Source organism: Odontomachus brunneus, unplaced genomic scaffold, assembly GCF_010583005.1.
Source record: "Odontomachus brunneus isolate Ranch 3 - 2012 unplaced genomic scaffold, Obru_v1 Obru_scaffold_058, whole genome shotgun sequence".
Lineage (NCBI taxonomy): Eukaryota > Metazoa > Arthropoda > Insecta > Hymenoptera > Formicidae > Odontomachus > Odontomachus brunneus.
Window position 1 is genome coordinate 1,455,498 of NW_022639508.1, and position 18,266 is coordinate 1,473,763.

The 18,266-nt window shown below is 47.3% G+C and overlaps 1 long non-coding RNA gene across 1 annotated transcript in view; it reads right to left on the reverse strand.

Moving 5' to 3' along the window:
- Nucleotides 1-17,302, reverse strand: part of LOC116845875 — a 22,148-nt gene extending 4,846 nt beyond the window's left edge. Inside the window, exons 1-2 of the long non-coding RNA XR_004378357.1 lie at nt 16,828-17,302; nt 12,610-12,612 (exon numbers count right to left, since the gene is read on the reverse strand). This is a non-coding gene — a long non-coding RNA (uncharacterized LOC116845875). The remainder of the gene's footprint in view (nt 1-12,609; nt 12,613-16,827) is intronic.
- Nucleotides 17,303-18,266: the final 964 nt, after the last annotated feature.

Here is an 18,266-nt window from a genome sequence, read left to right on the forward strand (position 1 = left end):
CCCCCTATCCGTCGAGGTCGCGTCTGAACCTTACTCCTCGACGATTCTTTCTTTCTTTCTTTCATTATCGTCACTCACTAATATCTAATTTCGATTGGTGCGGATTTAGAGACACGTGTGATCAACTAAAAAGTAAACTACGTGAAAATAACACGCAAAGATACATCTGTAACACGCAATCGAGATTGCGCAATCCGAACATTTCAAAGCTCTCGCGTAATTAAAGAAATATTTCCCAAAATTATTTCTATCAAACATTTCGAATATTTCCAAAAGAAGAGAATCTGTCCGCATTATATTTCTTATTTATATTTCTCGCGCATTTTGTACGATTTTATAATTATTCCGTGTATGTGTGTGTGTGTGTGTGTATAGCGCATTTTTACACTGATCGGTCCAGCGTTCATATATCTTTTCTTTCAGATGTACCTTGAACTTTTACTGTCCTTGGTAAGTATTTAGACACGAGCGCGATCGGAATTTCTGGACATATTATTGAGAAGGACAGCGAGTCGCGCGAATGTTCCGCGAGGAAGTTTAGCGGAGACACCTCGTCGTCTCATCATCCAGTATTTGTTGTTTTAATTATTCCAGCCAGCCAAGATCGCACGAGTCGCAGAAGCGGACGAATGGGCAATCTATCGATCGGATCAAAACAACGATTATTCACACGAGGAAGACGTAGTAGAAAGAGAGAAAAATGAAGACGAGAAGAGTTGAATCTCGATGGCGCATCCAGCAGCGAGATTTAATCGTGACGTTCGTAGCGGCGCAATGACGCTTTCCCCGTTGTGTAATTGCCGAGCTTTCCATGGCGCGGATCTCCCTCGTCGATCCACCAAATCCGCCCACGGCGAGGTGGCGGTGTGCACGAGAGGAAAAGCGGGCGGCCACAGCACGTTCGCGTAAACACCTACGGTGGAGGCGCGTGGCGTACCGTGGGCGTCGGTTGCCACGCAACACACCTCCCGTTTCTCGCTCTAACGTTAACTGTCCTACCGTGAACTCTGCACTTCACCTCGACGACGGCCACCGTGTGTCGATGATACGCCGTATCGTCCTTCTCGTTGTCGTCGTCGTCGCTGCCGCGCCACGCGCGGGGGCGTTGTATTTCGACGTAGGGGACCGGTTCTCATCGCGATAACGCTTAAATCGGGGATGAAACGGATTAGAGATTATCCCGCCCTCTCGTAGTTGTTACGCTCGAATTCAGGGCGCGCAAAGAGAACGACTCTACGCGAGGATGCTGTTTAGCTTGCGATTACGGTAACGAGTGACGGTACGTTTTGCGCCGCTCGTGCCTCGGATTCCAGAGGCTTCGCCTCTGTCTATGTGTGTGTGTGTGTGTGCGCCTGTTGTTACGTTGTTCTGACTATACATATATCTAGGATCGCAGCGCGACTAAATTGACGTCAGTTCGATCTACCGTACGCTCGTTATCGGGCACATTGTGTGTCTGGTACACGGCCGTTAATCCGCGTTAATTCTCGGAGACGTCTCGGTGAGTCTTTCTCCTTCCCTCTCTCTCTTCCTTTTTCTCTCCCTCTTTCATTCTCTCGAGTTATCCCTCGGCCATTGGCGTCGTGCAGAACGTATCTGTAGTCGTCAGGCTGCGGATTAAGCGGCAAAAAGAGAACGAGAAGCAGACCGTCGTCGCGGAGATCGACAAGGAGCCGTCCGCGAACAATAAACCGTCGAACACAGAGCTCGCTGTCGCGAAGGCCGCCCGTTAACCCACGCGTGCGTGCATGCGTGCGTGTTATATATATATATATATATATATATATATATATATATATATATATATATATATATATCGCGCGTTGCATATCGTGCACAGTATAATTAAGCGAAATGTCAACTCTGTCATGAGAGGAACTTCTGCCATCTTTCATTCGCGATTTCCTCGCGACCCTTCTCAACGACATACAATTCGTTCTCGTTCCGTCTTTCCGTTGGCAGCAACTTCGCTCTGCCAAGCGACGGCGATAAGGAATAAACAAAAAGAACCAGATGTTATAGCGGATATTGGACATTCCGTGACAGTCAATAGTACCATTCATCGTCTCGTTATCAAACACGCTGATACGAGAGAGAAAGAGAGAGAGACATTAAAAGAAAAAAAGAAAGGAGGGGATGCTGGCCTCGTCGCGGATGTGTCCGCGATCTCGGCTGGACCTTGAACGCACTCCTTTGACCGAGACGCGGCGCGCGAGAGCTTTTGTGCGTGGAACCAAGGGCGGAAGCGTGGGGCGAGGAGGAGGCTGGATACGCGGCTCGTAACGCGAGGGCGTCCTGGAGGCTAAAACACAGTCTGGGAATGTACTCTGCTTGCCCAGGGACAGCGCGCATTCTCCGGACAACACCAGCCGAAGCCGTCTCCGTAGTCACGTGTACATCACGGGCGATGATTTCGCCCCGCGAAGACAATGTTCGCTCCTTCCCCCCCCCCTCCCCTCTACCCCGCCTGCAGCATGCGATTTTCCGATATAATAACCGGCTTTCGAAACCCGTCGAGTCGTGGGCTACATCGCGGAGATGATCCCGGCTGATCCTCGAAGATTCGTCGCGGTCACGAGATTTCACCGCGAGATCTCCGATGGAGCGGGTAGATTACTTTTGATCTTTTCGTCAACATATTGAGACCGTCATGAGATCACCAGTAATCTTGTGGTATCGACGCGTCTCATTAATATACGCATAAATTCTTAATCAGCGAGATGCATTTAACCAATTGTGTAGCAAATAAATTAAATGGACAATGAAACGAGCTAAAACAAGTAAATGCATCGTGAATTGCATTTATTTGTGCGCCGCATGTTCGGTGATTGAAATTGTCGTTGAGCATTGAAGCTATCAATGAAAATCAGCGCGTGACAGTCGACGTATTAAAGAGGAACTGTTCGCGCTCGTCACCTTCAGCACGACCGTTCGCGCGACGGATTCCGCGTCGTAGAGCGAACTTGTTCGCGAGGAGAGAAGCGGTGAGAGGACATGCTCGTGCCTCCATTATCCTTCGCAGCGCTCTTCCGGGTTAATGTACTTTCGTCCTTCAAATGCCTACCCTATCGACCTACGCCTTTCGGCCCCGTCACACTCCTTCCATGCTTCTCCGGCTTTCTCTCTCTCTCTCCCCCTTTCTCTCTCTCTCTCTCTCTCTCTCTCTCTTTCTCCCCCTCTTTCTCTCTCTCTCTCTCTCCCCCTCTCTCTCTCTCTCTCTCTCTCGCCACGTGGCAAGGTCACGACCTTCGCGAAAAACCATCCGTACGCACGAAATAGGCTCGTCCTGGCCCGGGCTTTTTCACCCCTCGCCGACTCGAAAATTTACGAGCTACACGGCCTTCGGCTCTTCAAGCCGGTACCACGCGTAGCCCACCGTAGGAGACCTTTCGCGAATCCTCCCGCTGATTCCCCGGCGACCATTCGATAACCCCTCAGGGACGAATTCGCGTACCGTAGATCTCATCGTGATAGAATTTAGAGAAGCGACTGTTCTCTCGATTCTCGGTAAATCCACTTCATTTATTAAGAGTGATCTGTTAATGGAACGTCGCGGTCGAATTTAACGGCGCGGATACAGGATACTATTTTTACTACCAGGACACATTTTAATATTTTGCTAAATTTAATACTTCAGCGAAACTCTCTCTCTCTCTCTCTCTGTCCAAGCCTTAATTCGGGTTCTCGTTGCGACGATAGAACTTAAATTATAGCGCTCGAATCATAACGGTTTTATTTCGCAGTAACTTACAGTATAATAGAGAGAGAAAAAAAGGGACAAAGACAGGAAGTTCAAGATATAACTTCGTGTCGGAAATGACGAAGAACGACTAGATGTACCTTGACCTACCATCCTTGGCCGTCACACGACGATACATGGAATAATATTTGTGCTCGACGGTACGCGGAGATGACCGGTTCGTAGGGGAGTTAAGGCCTTGAGCCAACAAAGAGCAAACACTCATTATCAACCACGAGCAATGTCAAGCGACAAGCGAGTTTCTCTCCTCTCACTTTTCGCACTCTATCGTGCGGATCGCAAAATCCGTTAGACCTTTAAAACGCGAACAGGACGTATTATTGTCGCAAAACCTAGGAGACACACGGGGCAAGTATCGCCCGATATTTATTACTCGTCACGCAAGGCGAGTACACCACTGAATAGTAAGCTAGTAACAGTTTAATAGTATTAAGAATTGGCTACTCGCGACGATATAGTCTCGACAGATGCGTTGAGGAAGCATTACTTTATCCACAAAGTACGATAAAATATATTAAAGAGAAAGGATTGCTTTGATAACTATGCACAAGGACGATCAGAGAAAACACGATTGACACCAAGTCATACCTTATCCGGGCCGATCGGATAGAATGTTGAGGTTAACGGGAATGGGATATCAGAACCAGGGTTACAAAAAATCCGGCAGGTGCGCCGAGCAGAGCAGAGATTGCATTGAATCGAAGAGAAGGAATCATTTGATTAACGTTCTTCTTCGAAGTACTGTGAGCGAAGATAATTGCAACATTGTTGTTTAATAAGCAAATATTTAAAAGTATCTCCTGCCGATTCTAATGAACTTTGCATGTTACAGGACAGCTAAGAGTGAAAGACGTGTAAATTTCTACAAATGCTTTCTTGTGCGTCAAATAACATTTCGAGGATAATTCGACAAAATTAATTGTGAACGAATATCTTTAAAATTTTAAGACATATGAGAAAATGTTTCACAAAGTATTTAATATAATTTACAATATTTTTGAGTACTTATATAAGCTGATACATTTTCCTATATATCCAAACGTATGTTGTATCTGTTATATTACACTCTATTATGTTTTATTCTATTGCATGATTTTGTATTGGAATGTAAATAAGAATAAAAATGTTTAAACCTTAGTTACTTTTATTTATCGCACACATCCACTCCTTTTATATATAGTTGATAGTTAGAAAATAGAAAAATTTTAATTTCCCGACGAAAATTCTACACCTTCTCATACATATGTCTTCCTGCTACTAAAATACAAAAAATCGGAAAACAAAAAGAAATTTAAAAGTTTTAAATTTCCCGCCGAAAATTTGTGCTATTTCTTTGCTTATCAAGTTCTCTTGATACCAAAGTGCAAAAAACCGAAAAATCGAGAAAAATATTCAAGTTTTCAAATTTTTCGCCGAAAATTCGTGCTAAAAATTCTGCCGAAATTTCGCTTCTTTGCTCATTATGCTATTCTTCTGATGCCAAAGTGAGAAAAACAAAAAATCGAGAGAAATTTTTTAGTATTCAAATGTCCCGCTGAAAATTCGTGCTATCTCTTTGCTCATCATGTTCTCCTGATACCAAAATGCGAAAAACTGAAAAATCAAGAAATTTTCAAGTTTTCAAATTTCCTACCGAAAATTCGTGCTACTTCTTTGTTTATTATGTTCTCCTGATACTAAAATGCTGAAAACTGAAAAATCGAGAAATTTTCAAATTTTTACATTTTCCGCCGAAAATTCATGCTATCTTTTTGCTCATTATGTTCTCCTGATCTAAAATTTCAAATATAGATTTATATATAAACGAGAAGATATATATTAATCGATTTTGCGGTTTTGTAACAGGAGAGTATAATAAGTGAAGAGGTAGTTGAATTTTCCAGAGAGAAGTTTGAAAACCTTTTGGAGTCAGAGTATAGAAAGAGAGAAGAAAATCACCAATGAAGTAGCAAACTTTTCAGCGAATAAATAAAAACTTTCGATTTTCTGCTTATTTCAAAGATAGTCGAAAGGATAAAATTTGGAATATAATAATAAATGTAAAAATCTTCGTTTAAATAATAATGAAATATTTATTATAGAGAAATATGATATTCATACACAATATCATAGTAATATATAATATTATAATAATATAAATATAAAAAATATTTAAACTCTAGTAATATAAATATACTATAAATACAAACATATATAATAAATATATATATGATGTATTTTACAAATGATATATTAAAAATAAAAATATTTAAAAATAAAAATCGCTTATATATAAAATGTAATACATGTTATAAATATTACATTATATGAAATCTGATATAATAGTAGCGAAATACAGTATTTTCTGTATTTTACATTTAGATTTATGAAGATTGTTATATTTTTTACTACAAGAAAAATTAAAATAATTTATCGACAAATACATCTATGTGTAATGAAATTATTTTCTAAATTCATAAATTTTTGTTGAGCCTTGCTGCAAGTATGCATTGCATCTGTCTCGCTTGCACGGGACACTTCGCATGTACGCTTACAGTGCACCGCACAGTATTATAAAGGTAAAGATGTGTTAAAAAGTATGACATTTCTGTATGATCTAAACACAATATCTATAACTTACGTATAACGTATTTACGATCGATTTTATCGAAGCGCCTTCAAGGTGCTGTTTCATCCCCCAAATGTGCGAGAGAGAGAGAGAGAAAGAGAGTACGTATAAAAGAAAAACACGTGTCTCTTATTTTTAGCCGCTCCGCGATATATCTACGGCTCATCGAAATCGATGAGGGACGCTTCCAACACTAAACTCGCACCCTAACGTTTCCTTATAAGATTCATCATCTACCCGGCAATCTTCGGCACGGCATAAAAATGGCCGAAACACAATCCGTAACGTCGGGACACGTTCGCGGGAGATTTATCTTGCTTGCCTACATGATCCCACAGATTCGACGATGATGAACGATCTGGCGCCCGGCGTTATATTCGCGGACTCGTGAAATTTATTATTCACGATCAAGCCGAGGGAAAGAAAAGTCCCGAATGAATACTCGACTCTTATTTCGCGGGGAGAACGTGGGCGAGGTAGGTAATATTAAGAGGAGAGCAGGCGGAAGTCGCGTCGAACTTTTCATTCTGCCGGTCGATATATTTGAGAAGAACGCGTCCGTGAATAAAGTCATTTTGTATTATTATCCGAAGATTGAAATACGGACGTCATGATAATTTAGAGCGCCACGAGAGACGCGGAGAGAGACGATCGTCCTTTAATACAGGTGGTACGTAAATAACGATGTAATGAGCAGAAACTTACGACTACACAGTAGTATACAGTAGTATATGAGTTCAGTGTTATAACGAATGCTGGCAAATTGTTACACATTTCATGTATCACGAGTGGCCTCGCGTGCGACAGTGTCCGGCCATACTTTCGAATACGTGCTCTCGGAAAGACAGCACCGATTTAATTGCAATACGCTGCGCAGACGCGCATTTAACGAATGCAACGAGTGCGTTTTCACTTTTCCAGTGCTTTCACTCTCGCGAGTGAGCCACTTTTTCCGATAACGAGGCACGCGTATCTCGCGAAACTTTACTCCAGCTTCAGAGAATTTGTAGCACGATCTTGCAACCGCGACGCGAATCAACGAAAGAGGAACAGAAGCCAGAGGCAAGATAATGAGAGAGCTCCTTTCTTTTTGCTCTTTTCAAAACGTTCAGACGCAACGACAGCGCAACGCATACAAGCGTGGTTATTTTCGTTCGACGGAAAGACGCGGTTTCCTTCGATCGTGACTAGCACCCGCTATCTGTTTCGTTTCGCGGTCGTCGAGTGGAATTGTAGTCGCGCGAGAGAAACAACAACGATAAAGGCTTAATTAACCGTAGAAAGTCCCGATGACTCTCATTCTTTCGCAACGGCCGAGCTGCTGGTCATCGACCCCTTGCGGGTCGATAATTCTCGAATGGCGTCTCCTCGATAGGGCGAGAGGCGCGCTGTTTCCTCGTTCGCGCGTTCCTTCCTTCCGTCCGTTCGTTCGTCCCGAAATCCATCTCTCGCCGCTGCATCGCCGCAACAAGAGTCGATTACTCACAGTCCCGTTAAAACCCGTTGATATCGGTGGTGGCCGCCGTGGCCCTGACTAGTTTGAATCAACGACCCACTTACCTCGAACCACGTGCTTCTTTTGCGTAAGTCTCACGTTTCGTAGCGGCCACCCGTAGAATTTTGCGCGTGGTTACGTGGAAATGTCCTCCGCGTCTTCGCGGCGGTTCAACGACCTCCGCCGCCAGCCTCGTCTTTATATCGTTCTACGTCGCGAGCGCGAGGGAGAGAGAGAGAGAGAGCGATGTTTTCATTCGCTCATCCGCTCGAGGACGATCGATCGGAACGTCACGACGTTTTTTCCGGGCAAAGCGCCCCCACCCCCTTGACGGGACACACGGAGATAACGAGTATATGGAGTCGCATTCTCGTCGACATCGAGAGGATTTTCATTAACGTCCGATTTAGACGACGGCTATCTTCGATATCCACCTGATATAGAAGAAGATACTAGAAATGTACGAGCAGCGAGGCCCGACCAGGAATAGACCGGCGCGAAAATACGCCGGAAAGGCCCGCCGCCTTCGTTACTGTTAACCGCGGTCACCCTTCCGATTCGAGTCATATCTGACTCCGCGGGTCGACGAACGCCGCGGGATTTCCTCTTGTCTTCGCCGCGGTGACGAGGCCGAGGTGACCATACGGTATTTCCTTTCGGTCGGGCAAGAGCGCGGGAGTGAACGCGAGCGCGCGTTCATTGTTAGAGGAGGAAGAAGTAGTCGAAGAGAGAAAGGGAGGAGGTTGGTGAAGAAGGAGGAACGAGGTACGAGCAGATGGAGGAGGAGGAGGAGGAGGGCATAACTGTACCATCTTTCCCGAGGCCTGCCAACTCCTTTCAGGGTTCACGAACCTTGTCGACCGGACCGAATTCGAAGGTCATTGCTCCAATTCCGAGACTTACACGAGAAATTGCAAATCCATCGCGAAATCGAGGGTGGCCCGGGCGATCCTTAATCATCGCGCACCGAATTCGCGACGCCTCGACGACACGCTCGTAACGCGAAGACTTGGAGACAGCGGGGAATAGAATCGCACGCGCACGTATCGATTCGCGAAACACCAATCGGCCAAGCACCAAGATCGGCCAATCGTACCGACCGAATTTGACGACTACTTGTCGTTTCGAGTTTCTGACCAGTGTTGCGTTGCCTTATATTTTTCTGGGCCAGCCACGATTATAGTCCAGATAGAAAAGAAAAAGATTCGTTTAATCGCGGTTAGCGACAATCAACGTCGGCGATGTCACGCCTAAATCTTGTTTATTTAGGTTGCTCGATCATACTTAGGTGCCGGCCAATGTTGGACGTAAGCATAGTCCTTGATAGAAATAGTCGCAGTTATGCGATAAAGAGAGCTAACCGTAATTCGAGTCGACGTTTTGCTGAAACGATAAGGCTCTCCGCTCATCGGGTGCTTGGCGTTAAGCGACCCTGAAAGTTCAAGAACGCCGAGGTGAATGGCCGCTCGCGCCTAAGTGATTTCGCCCTCCACGCTTCTCTCTCTCTCTCTCTCTCTCTCTCCCTCTCCCTCTCTCGCCGGTATTCCCTCCGAGGTCAATCGTATACGCAAAAATTGAAGAGATAGAAACCTTAGCGGATACACATGAAGATAACCGACGATTCGAGTAAATCGCATGCGACGAAGGATTATCGCGCGCAGACTCGTCTTGTGGAACCAAACGGTTCCACATGAAATTTCTCACCGCGACTTTATTTGGAAATATTCACGACATTTCACCGATACTCTCACCATAAATGTAACGCAATTCACGACGGAAAAATTTAATATCGAATCATGCCGTTTTGGTTTTTTTCGACTTTAAGATTTAATTATTTGGCATATTTTTAGGATAATTGGACAAAACAATAACATCAGCTGTAAAAGCTGTCGCCGCCTTCTCTCTCTCTCTCTCTCTCTCTCTCTCTCTCTCTCTCTCTCTCTCTTATGTCATTACATTGATCTTTATTCTGAACTCTCTCTTCTCGATAAAAGCGTCTCTGAATGTAACCAAAAGTCAATCAGAAGGCTCAAAAACCATATTTGGGAACACTTTTATCGACAAAAAGGTCAATTATGTATTAAGATTACAAATATGTATCAAGATTCGCGAGACATCTATTCGATGATGTAAAGTAAACATTATTGTTGTTATTATTTCATGCCCTTCCGCGTCTTATTTTATAATCTTCTACAACACCTCGGGCTTCTCGAGAAAGCGACTGAATAAGCGCGAGAAAAAGAAATGCCACTGTTCTAATAAAAGCGCCGCGTTCGGCAAAAATAGCGGACAGGAGTGACGGGGGCTCGTTAAAACGATAGAACGTGAACTAATCTCCCGAAGCATCTTCCACACCGGCTCCCCATTTGCGCGCGGTAATGGATGAGGAAAAATTTGCGTCGGCCCGACGGGCAGGCAGCGAGTTCGCGCTGAGTTTAATCGACGGCTTTCGGTGTCCGGAAACTCGTCATCGGATTACGTCGCAGCGGCGGCGGCAAGAACCGAGCTGGTCATTGACCGTGCTCCTTAACTGGTATATTTTCGTCATCTTCCCGAAACGCCCGCCGGTCCCGGGGTCTTCACGCTTTACGTTTCGCCGCTCGAGTAAAGCTACGTACGTACAGCTATACGTGTGCACGTACAGCGTGGAGTGGAATGGCTCGGCGGCGTGGTGTGGCGAGGTGCGGCGCGGCGCGGCGCGCGAACGCGAGCGAAACCGTGTCGGTCATTGAACCGACAACTGCTACACGTAAACGATATTTCATCCTCGGGAACGTTGCACGGAGAGAGAGTTCATCTGGTGGGAGGAGATCATCGGTTTCGTTGCACGATATCGATCTCGGAACGCTCGTTTGTGAGAGCGCGCCTCGCGTGATACAACGCGGAATGTTTGTGGTATGAAGGATACTGAACGAATTGTTCTCAGTGTTAATAAATGATACAGAGACCCTCTGAAACATATCAATCTTTCTCGGACGAATGCTGATTTCTTTGTTATACCACTGTGTGCGCGAGGATTATAAACTTCAGCGAATATCTCTGAAAAAATTTCTTACTCTTGGTCCTTTTTTATTTTACCTTTTGTATGTCGAAACAATTTCCCAATGTAGATAAATGGAATGGAATAAAGTGAAATTATTGATATTAAGGCAAATTTCATGAATTCGCAAGCACAAAATTCCTCGCACCACCGAATTCAATATCTCGCTCTTTGTCTCGTTACATTCTCCGTTCAATTTACTGCACGAAACATGGATTACTGCGAAATCTGCGGTAATCCGAAGATTTAGTACTTCCTGTTCGTCGTGAAAAGGAAAAGAGAACGATCAATTTTCACCTGCACTCGTATCTAGACACGTGAAATGTAACAGCGAGCGCGATCGTAAGTCGGCGTGTAACTGCATGTGCAAAACGCGGAGTTCCTTGCCTGGAATCCACAAACAGTAGGTCGTTGGCCTAAGAAATCGCACATGCTCGCTCGGCTGAGGCCTGACGGTGAAGGATAAGAACGTGGAACAAAGTGGCGAAGAGGGACGAACGAGCGATAACCGACTGAATAATCAAAATCACAACGCGCTCATCGTCGCATTATATTTATACCGTGTTATATTTACACATGTTCGCAAAAAAAAAAAATACTCCAGACTCTTATTTTACAGTTTTGTTTGTCGAAATCGTGAAATTGCTACGTTTCTTCTCATGTTACGAAGCCGAAAAATGTCAAACCGCGCGTCGGTCTTCGCGAGTGAACAACTGATCGGCCGGAAGCGGCACGACTTCCGTTCCACAGACTCCAATCCATTACAAGTTGCCTCCCAATCGCGAGAGAAATCCGCGTGTACTGTATTCTCATTACGCTAGCCTTTATCCCCCGCTCCCCGAAAAGGGACACACTAATGGGATGAGTTCGCCGCTGTCGAAACGACCGCTCGGAAGTAACGAGATACAAATAGAACCGACGATTGTGGCGGCGTAGAGCGGAGCAGAGGTGATTGCCCTCGCGCGTATTAGGTCACATTTGCCATTTGCCCATTTCACATCAGCGCTCGCCTGCTCGACGATTATGTCGCCTTCGCAAGACCGCGGAACCATTGACCTCCTCTCCACTCCTCTCTCTCTCTCTCTTTCTATCCATCTCTTTCCTCTCTCTTTCGCGCGCTAAAAGCCCTAGAACCAATATCTACGCACCATTTAATCCGAAGAATATGTATAGAAAAAAGAACATTTGGTCAGGTCAACCAATTTTCTGATAAAATGTTAACGAATCAGAAAATTCTGGTCGAAATTATCGGAATTGAGCTCAAGTTAACCAGAAATCTTGTTAACTCAAACAGAATTTTGATAACCTTAATCGGAATTTCGGGTTCGTTTATCTTTCATCAAATTTGGTTAACCAAACTCTCTCTTTCGTGTGGATATTCTCTCGCTTGTTCCCACCATTCGAGGTTAGAGCGACGAGAAACTCTCTGGAACGTTCTCCCGTTCGATAGAAATAGAAGTTCAGACAGTGAAGCAATCTCCTTTAGTCATTGACACTTCCTGAAGAAGTCTAGTTTGTCTTACGATTAATGACGGTTGTTCATAATTTTACTTGCGAAGTTCTTTGGAATCACCGAGTGCAGACGAGAAGTCCAACTGCAACGTTCGTCGCGCATAAAAAACCAGATTCTGCGCCAGAGTGTCAACGACGACTAAGGGGATGTGAATAATGGGGTGTTTTAGCTCGTGTACCGATATCCCTGGCACTCTCTCGACGATGACGCGTTCGGCAGCAACGAGAAGGAAATTGGGCGACGCGATATCGACCTCTGGCACTCTCGCGCGGCTCGCCTCGCCTCGACTCGACTCGCCCGTACGCCAACGCCTGACCAGCAAAGCGCACTTGCGCTGAATAGTGACGAGGCCGTTGACATTTATCCACGTACGTACACGCGAGTGCAGAAATAGCGGCGACGTTGATGCAGGTACTCGCCGGTTCCCAGCCCGGTGGCGGCCTTATCTATCTCCAAGAAGTAGCCTTGACTTTACAGATCTACCTTTTAGAGTATTCTACACGGAGGAAGAGAGACTATCCATTCAAACCGAGATGAACAATATATTCGACAAACATTCGCGCAACTTCGCACGCGCGCTCGTCAATCGTGGGATCGTCGCCGGTCTGTTGGGCAAATGCCGGGTGTGCAACGGACGCGTAATCGCGAGGAGCTGCTCGGTAGAGAGCTCGGGCAGCCTCGAGGAACGATAATATTGCACGCCGCGGCCTCCCCGGGTAATAAACGCTTCGAAATGCAACGTCAGTTGCGTAACGCCATTTTCGTTTTACGGCGTAGCATCGTCCTTGGGGCGAGACTCGCGGCGAGAATCGGTGCGACGATCGGCACACCTCCGTGAACAGCGCCGCGCGAAATTACCTTGACACGGCGAATGAACGATAAACCGTAACGCGTGTCGAAGGCCGATCGGGACACGATCGTCGCGGTAACGACGCACGATTTTAATCGTTCATGTGAGAGAGATATCCCGTCCGGGTCGATTGGGCCAACCACGGCGCCGCACAATCGTCAGGTCCTCAAGGTCCTTTGCGTGGTATCGCGAGTCGATATCGACCGTGCGTTCATCGTGACGTCGGAACGGCCGACGCTTTATCGCGAGGGGGAGGGGAGGCAGAGTCTTGCCGCGAATAACGGATGTATAAAGACACGCGATACGCGCGATCACCTGTCGTCGGCACTGCCGCTGTGCGTGGGTGTCGCGATTACCAAACTAAGGTCCTAGGCCGTGCGATACGAGGCGATGGGATGCGATCATGTGCACGACACCAGCACTCGCGCCGGTGTCAGATTTCCTGTTATTCCGACGACGGCCCATTCTGCCTACACCGCGTGATCCCGATATCGCGGCCCGATCGCAAATGGCGTTATCGTTTGATATTTTTAGCCTTATCGATCGGGACCCACGTCGCCAGCGGGCCGATTCTGTAACTTCTCGCGACAGTGCCGTGTCAGCGCAGATATAATTCCTACACGATAGGAAGGCTACGCTCACATCATGTCGTTATGAAGTCGTTATGAAGTTGTTATGAAGTTGGAGGATCGACCTACTCCTCACACCTCGGCCGGCACATCGGCTGAGACCCTCTTTCCGATTTTATGAGCGAAAGTCTCCTGCTGTCTCGAGGGAGAGAGAAGCAGAGAGGAGGGGAAACGGAAGGAAGAAGGAAAAATCTGGGGAATGCGCGCAAACTAATTGGCACGACGAGTCTTATTTATACGCGAGATAAGAGATTATTCGAGAAATATTTCCGCAAGCACATCGTCGCGTTCGGCGCGTCCTCGGCGCGACACGGCGATCGTTGCAACAGGTTAGCACGCCGGAGTCCTTTACAGTTAGCCGTCGTGGCCACAGTTCGTTGCATCGTAACGGAACTCCAGTTCTTCCGCAAAAGATCAGTATCCGATCGCGGTAATTGCATAATTGCGCTATGGCTGGGTCGCGAGGAAGCGTCGCAGCGGGCTCCTCGCGAAAAGGGCAGGAACCATCGGTCTAACTGCATTCGCAGTGGACGATGATCGCGAGAGAGAGACAGAGAAAGAGAGATCGATCAGGTCGTCGCGGGAATTCGCGGGTTTTCATGGATCGCGCGCGCTTCCACGGTCGAGATCGATATCTCCGGGTGTCTAATTACATCGTCGTTATCACGCTAATACTTGCGAGGTTGGGACACCGATAATAATCGAGAGGGGGAAACCTGAGACGGTGTGTGTGTATGTGTGTGTGTGTGTGGTAGCCGAATAAGTTCTCGTCGCTCGACGATTATCCGCTTGTTCTTCGGTATTTCGTAAATCGTTCTTGATCTTATCGCGTCGGCGTAAAATCGAACGCGATCGACTCACGAGAATTCACTGCGCCACTCACACTCACGCCACGTGCGAATTCGTTCACGAGGAACGCGAGGCGCGCAAGTGGGTCATCGTGTCGAACGCGTTCGGATAGCCATCGAAAAGGCCCTTCGAGGGGCGAGTCCCTTGTGAAAGCGCCGGAAGTCACGCCACGTAACTCAGTTGGGCGCGCCAAGGTCCCCGAAATGTTTACCTTAAATTACTCTAATTATCATCCGGATAGAACGAGCGAGCGAGCACGAAGCAGAACCGTGCTTTGTAATTTCTGGTTATCGACACGGTCGAAGAATCGGAATGTAATTCGTAAAATTACTGTCGAAACAATTATCGCCAAAATAAATACAGACAGGGGAAATAAAGAGAGAGAGAGGGAGAGAGAATTTCCGTACCGTCGCTGGATTATTTTCGAATCCAGTAAACAATTATGCGCGAATCGTGTCGACAGCTTTCCCCAAACAATGAATAATTACAGTTCACGTGGGCGAGACACGTGGTCGCGCGGGCAAATATGTTGCACGGTTATTCGTCACCGACATTTATCGTCTATAAAAATGCCGCGCTTGCGGCGGCGGTCTCATCTGTGTGGGCTCTACGATGATTAGAGAGTCGATGAAGTAGCGGGTGCGTAGACAGCCGGAGGTAGAATGCGAAAGCTGACCTTGCGCGTTTCCAACGATCCAGCTAATAATAATACGGTATATTCACGTTCGCGCAAAGGCTACGCGTGTCGGAATCGCCCCCCTGTGTCCCCTTTTCACTCATCCTCCTCCTCTTTCCCTCCCGTCGCGAACTCGTTACGTTATTTTCCCCATTTCCTCGTTTCCGAGCACCCCAAATTTCATGTCGGATGATAACGAAGGGAATACGTTCACGTGAATACACGTGTAACGGAATAATAGGCATGGAAGAGGGAGAGAGAAAGAGAAAGAGAGAGAGAGAGAGAGAGGGGGATGAGCAATGTGTCCCTATACGTTTCTGTTAGTAGCGGCGATCCAATCGATGGAATGCCGATCACCTAGCGCGGCTAATCACCCGAGTATCTTAATATCGTATCGAGATAGATGGTATCGCATTAATTAATACGTCGTCACGCGCGCGACCACAGGCTCCTATTCTTTCGCGTCCTCGCTCGTTATCCGCGGTCTCTTCTGCTTCGTCAGCTTCTACGTCGCCACCACACGTGCCGCTGTGCTAAGTATTTCGCTAGCCAAGGTCGGCGATAGCGATTTCGCTTCCTAGAAGCAGGGGGGTATCATTGATAACCAGTGTCGCTCGCAGTTCGAGATGACGACACGCGGATTATCTTTCTTCACGGGAAAACCGTCCCGCTGCGGCGACTCTGCGGACCGTACTGGATGATTTACATACGCGTATATACTTTCTCGATGGCTGTATCTGTAATGAGGATAGAATACGGTACGAGCGAGCGGGTGAAACGAGCGCGAATTGTTTAGCGATTTTCGTTCCGCGAGGCGCGATATCGCCGTATCGGAACGCGTGAGTTTCGCAAACATGTAAATGACGTTCCGCGAACGTGCGTTCTTTCTTCCGAAATCTCTTCCGAAATTCACGCGCCCACAGGTAGACACGCGTGCGCGCGTCACCAGCGCGATGCGGCGCGCTCTCGGAGCTGCCGACACATCGCGACGCCGGGCGCATTATTATTCGCGAATATAAAAGGAAGGCTGACGCATGGTCGAGAGCAGCACTAATCGTTCGCAGTCGGTCCGATGCGACCGCAGCCTCGACGCCGTCCGATAACGAGGAAAGATTATGCCCAAGGACAAGGCCACGCTGCCGCCGCCGCCGCCGCGTTTCACCTCACCTCGCCGCGCGCGCGCTTCGTCTCTCCTCTCCTCTCGTCGCTCGCGCCGGCTCTCCGAACGCTCGAGCCGACATGAGACATTGCGACAAATCCGCGAGGCGGAGATATATACGCGTGCACGTAGCAACATGCTGCGCACATGCGTGACGATACAACATTGATGTGTGCGCCGGCCTTGTGACGCCGCCGCCGCCGCCGCCGCCGAAGCCGCGAAGTTGTCAACAAGAACAAACTGTCAACCGGAATTCCAAAGTATACCAACGCTCATCTCTCAGACGTGCCAAATCGTACGACGTTTCTTACGAGACGCCGATCGAGAGAAGCGACGGGAGGAGGAGAAGTCGGTTTTGCGAAATGAGATTCGCGAGAGGAAAAGGGGGAATGCAAAATTTGGGGAAAGAGAAGCTGACCGAACCATGAGTAATTAACGCGAGGTATTCAAGGTATTGGCTCGACGTCGCTCGTTGGCAAGTACGCGCGAAAATAGAAGCGGTTTCTACTTCGAACTATCAGAGCCAGCTAGCCAGCAAGCACAGCTCGGCCAGCACTCCCGCGATTTGCTTCCTACTTGATATTCGCTAATTTTAAGCGAATGTGTGCCCACTCGTGACAACTAACTTGCAACGCGTAACCTTACACCGGCTTCGTGTAGACTAGCGACGGTATAAAGCACGTATAACCACCGCACCCACCCTTCTTCCTCCCTCGCAAGCGGCTGCGGCGACGGCGGCGGCGGCGGCGCGGGGCTCCGGGACTCCTCGAAAACTAAAACTGTCGCAAGGACGAAGAACCGAAGCGTTAGACTGTTTTAAAGCGTACGACGTCGTATTCGACGGCCGCGCGCGCGACCTTCGACGTGATTTCTGGTGGAAAAGATCGAACATCAGCCGGCTGCTATCTATACATAATGCTGACATAATATCTATATGCGCGTTCGATGTCGTTACAGCCGGCTCGCGAGGAAAGTTAAATAAAATTCGATGGCCTCGGCAGAGCGAGGCTTGCGTTACGGAAGATAGCGCGCATGCACGCGCGTGCCGCTACGAAGCGAGATAGAATAGGAGCTTCTAATAGGAACTTGAAATCTTGTTCTTGGACTTCGCTCGTGATCAGCAAAATAGCGCGCTAACAACAACTGCAGAAAGAGTCGAAAACCGAGGCCGCACGAATGGAGTATCCGAATGCCGCTAGAAGTGGAGCGACTCGGAATAAAGCGTTCGATTTCGTTATTATCGCGAGAGCCTCGTGAGAGCTGAATTTTAGATGGCTACGTTGCGACTCGCGCGAATATGACTCTCTGTTAAAATAGGTCATCTCCTTATCGCGGCATTTTGCCACAAAGAAAAGATTTACTTCGTCGAGAGAAAGGAAGAGAGAGAGAGAGAGAGAGAGAGAGAGAGAGAGAGAGATGAAACAATGTGACAAACAATGAATAATGCCGAGCATCTTTCACCGTGAGCAAAATTAGATTCCGCGCCAAGTGCGAAGATGCGTGGACCGCGTCGGTAAAAAGTGCCGCTACAAATTAATCTATTCAACGACAATTAAAGAGAGATGAAATCTCAAGGCTCCGAGAGTTTCGTCGCAAACAGTATTATGCAAGCGTTACATAAAATTTATTTAAATACTTGTATTGGTATTCTCGCGGTGTATGTTGCGCTCTTATCGCGCTTTTTCAA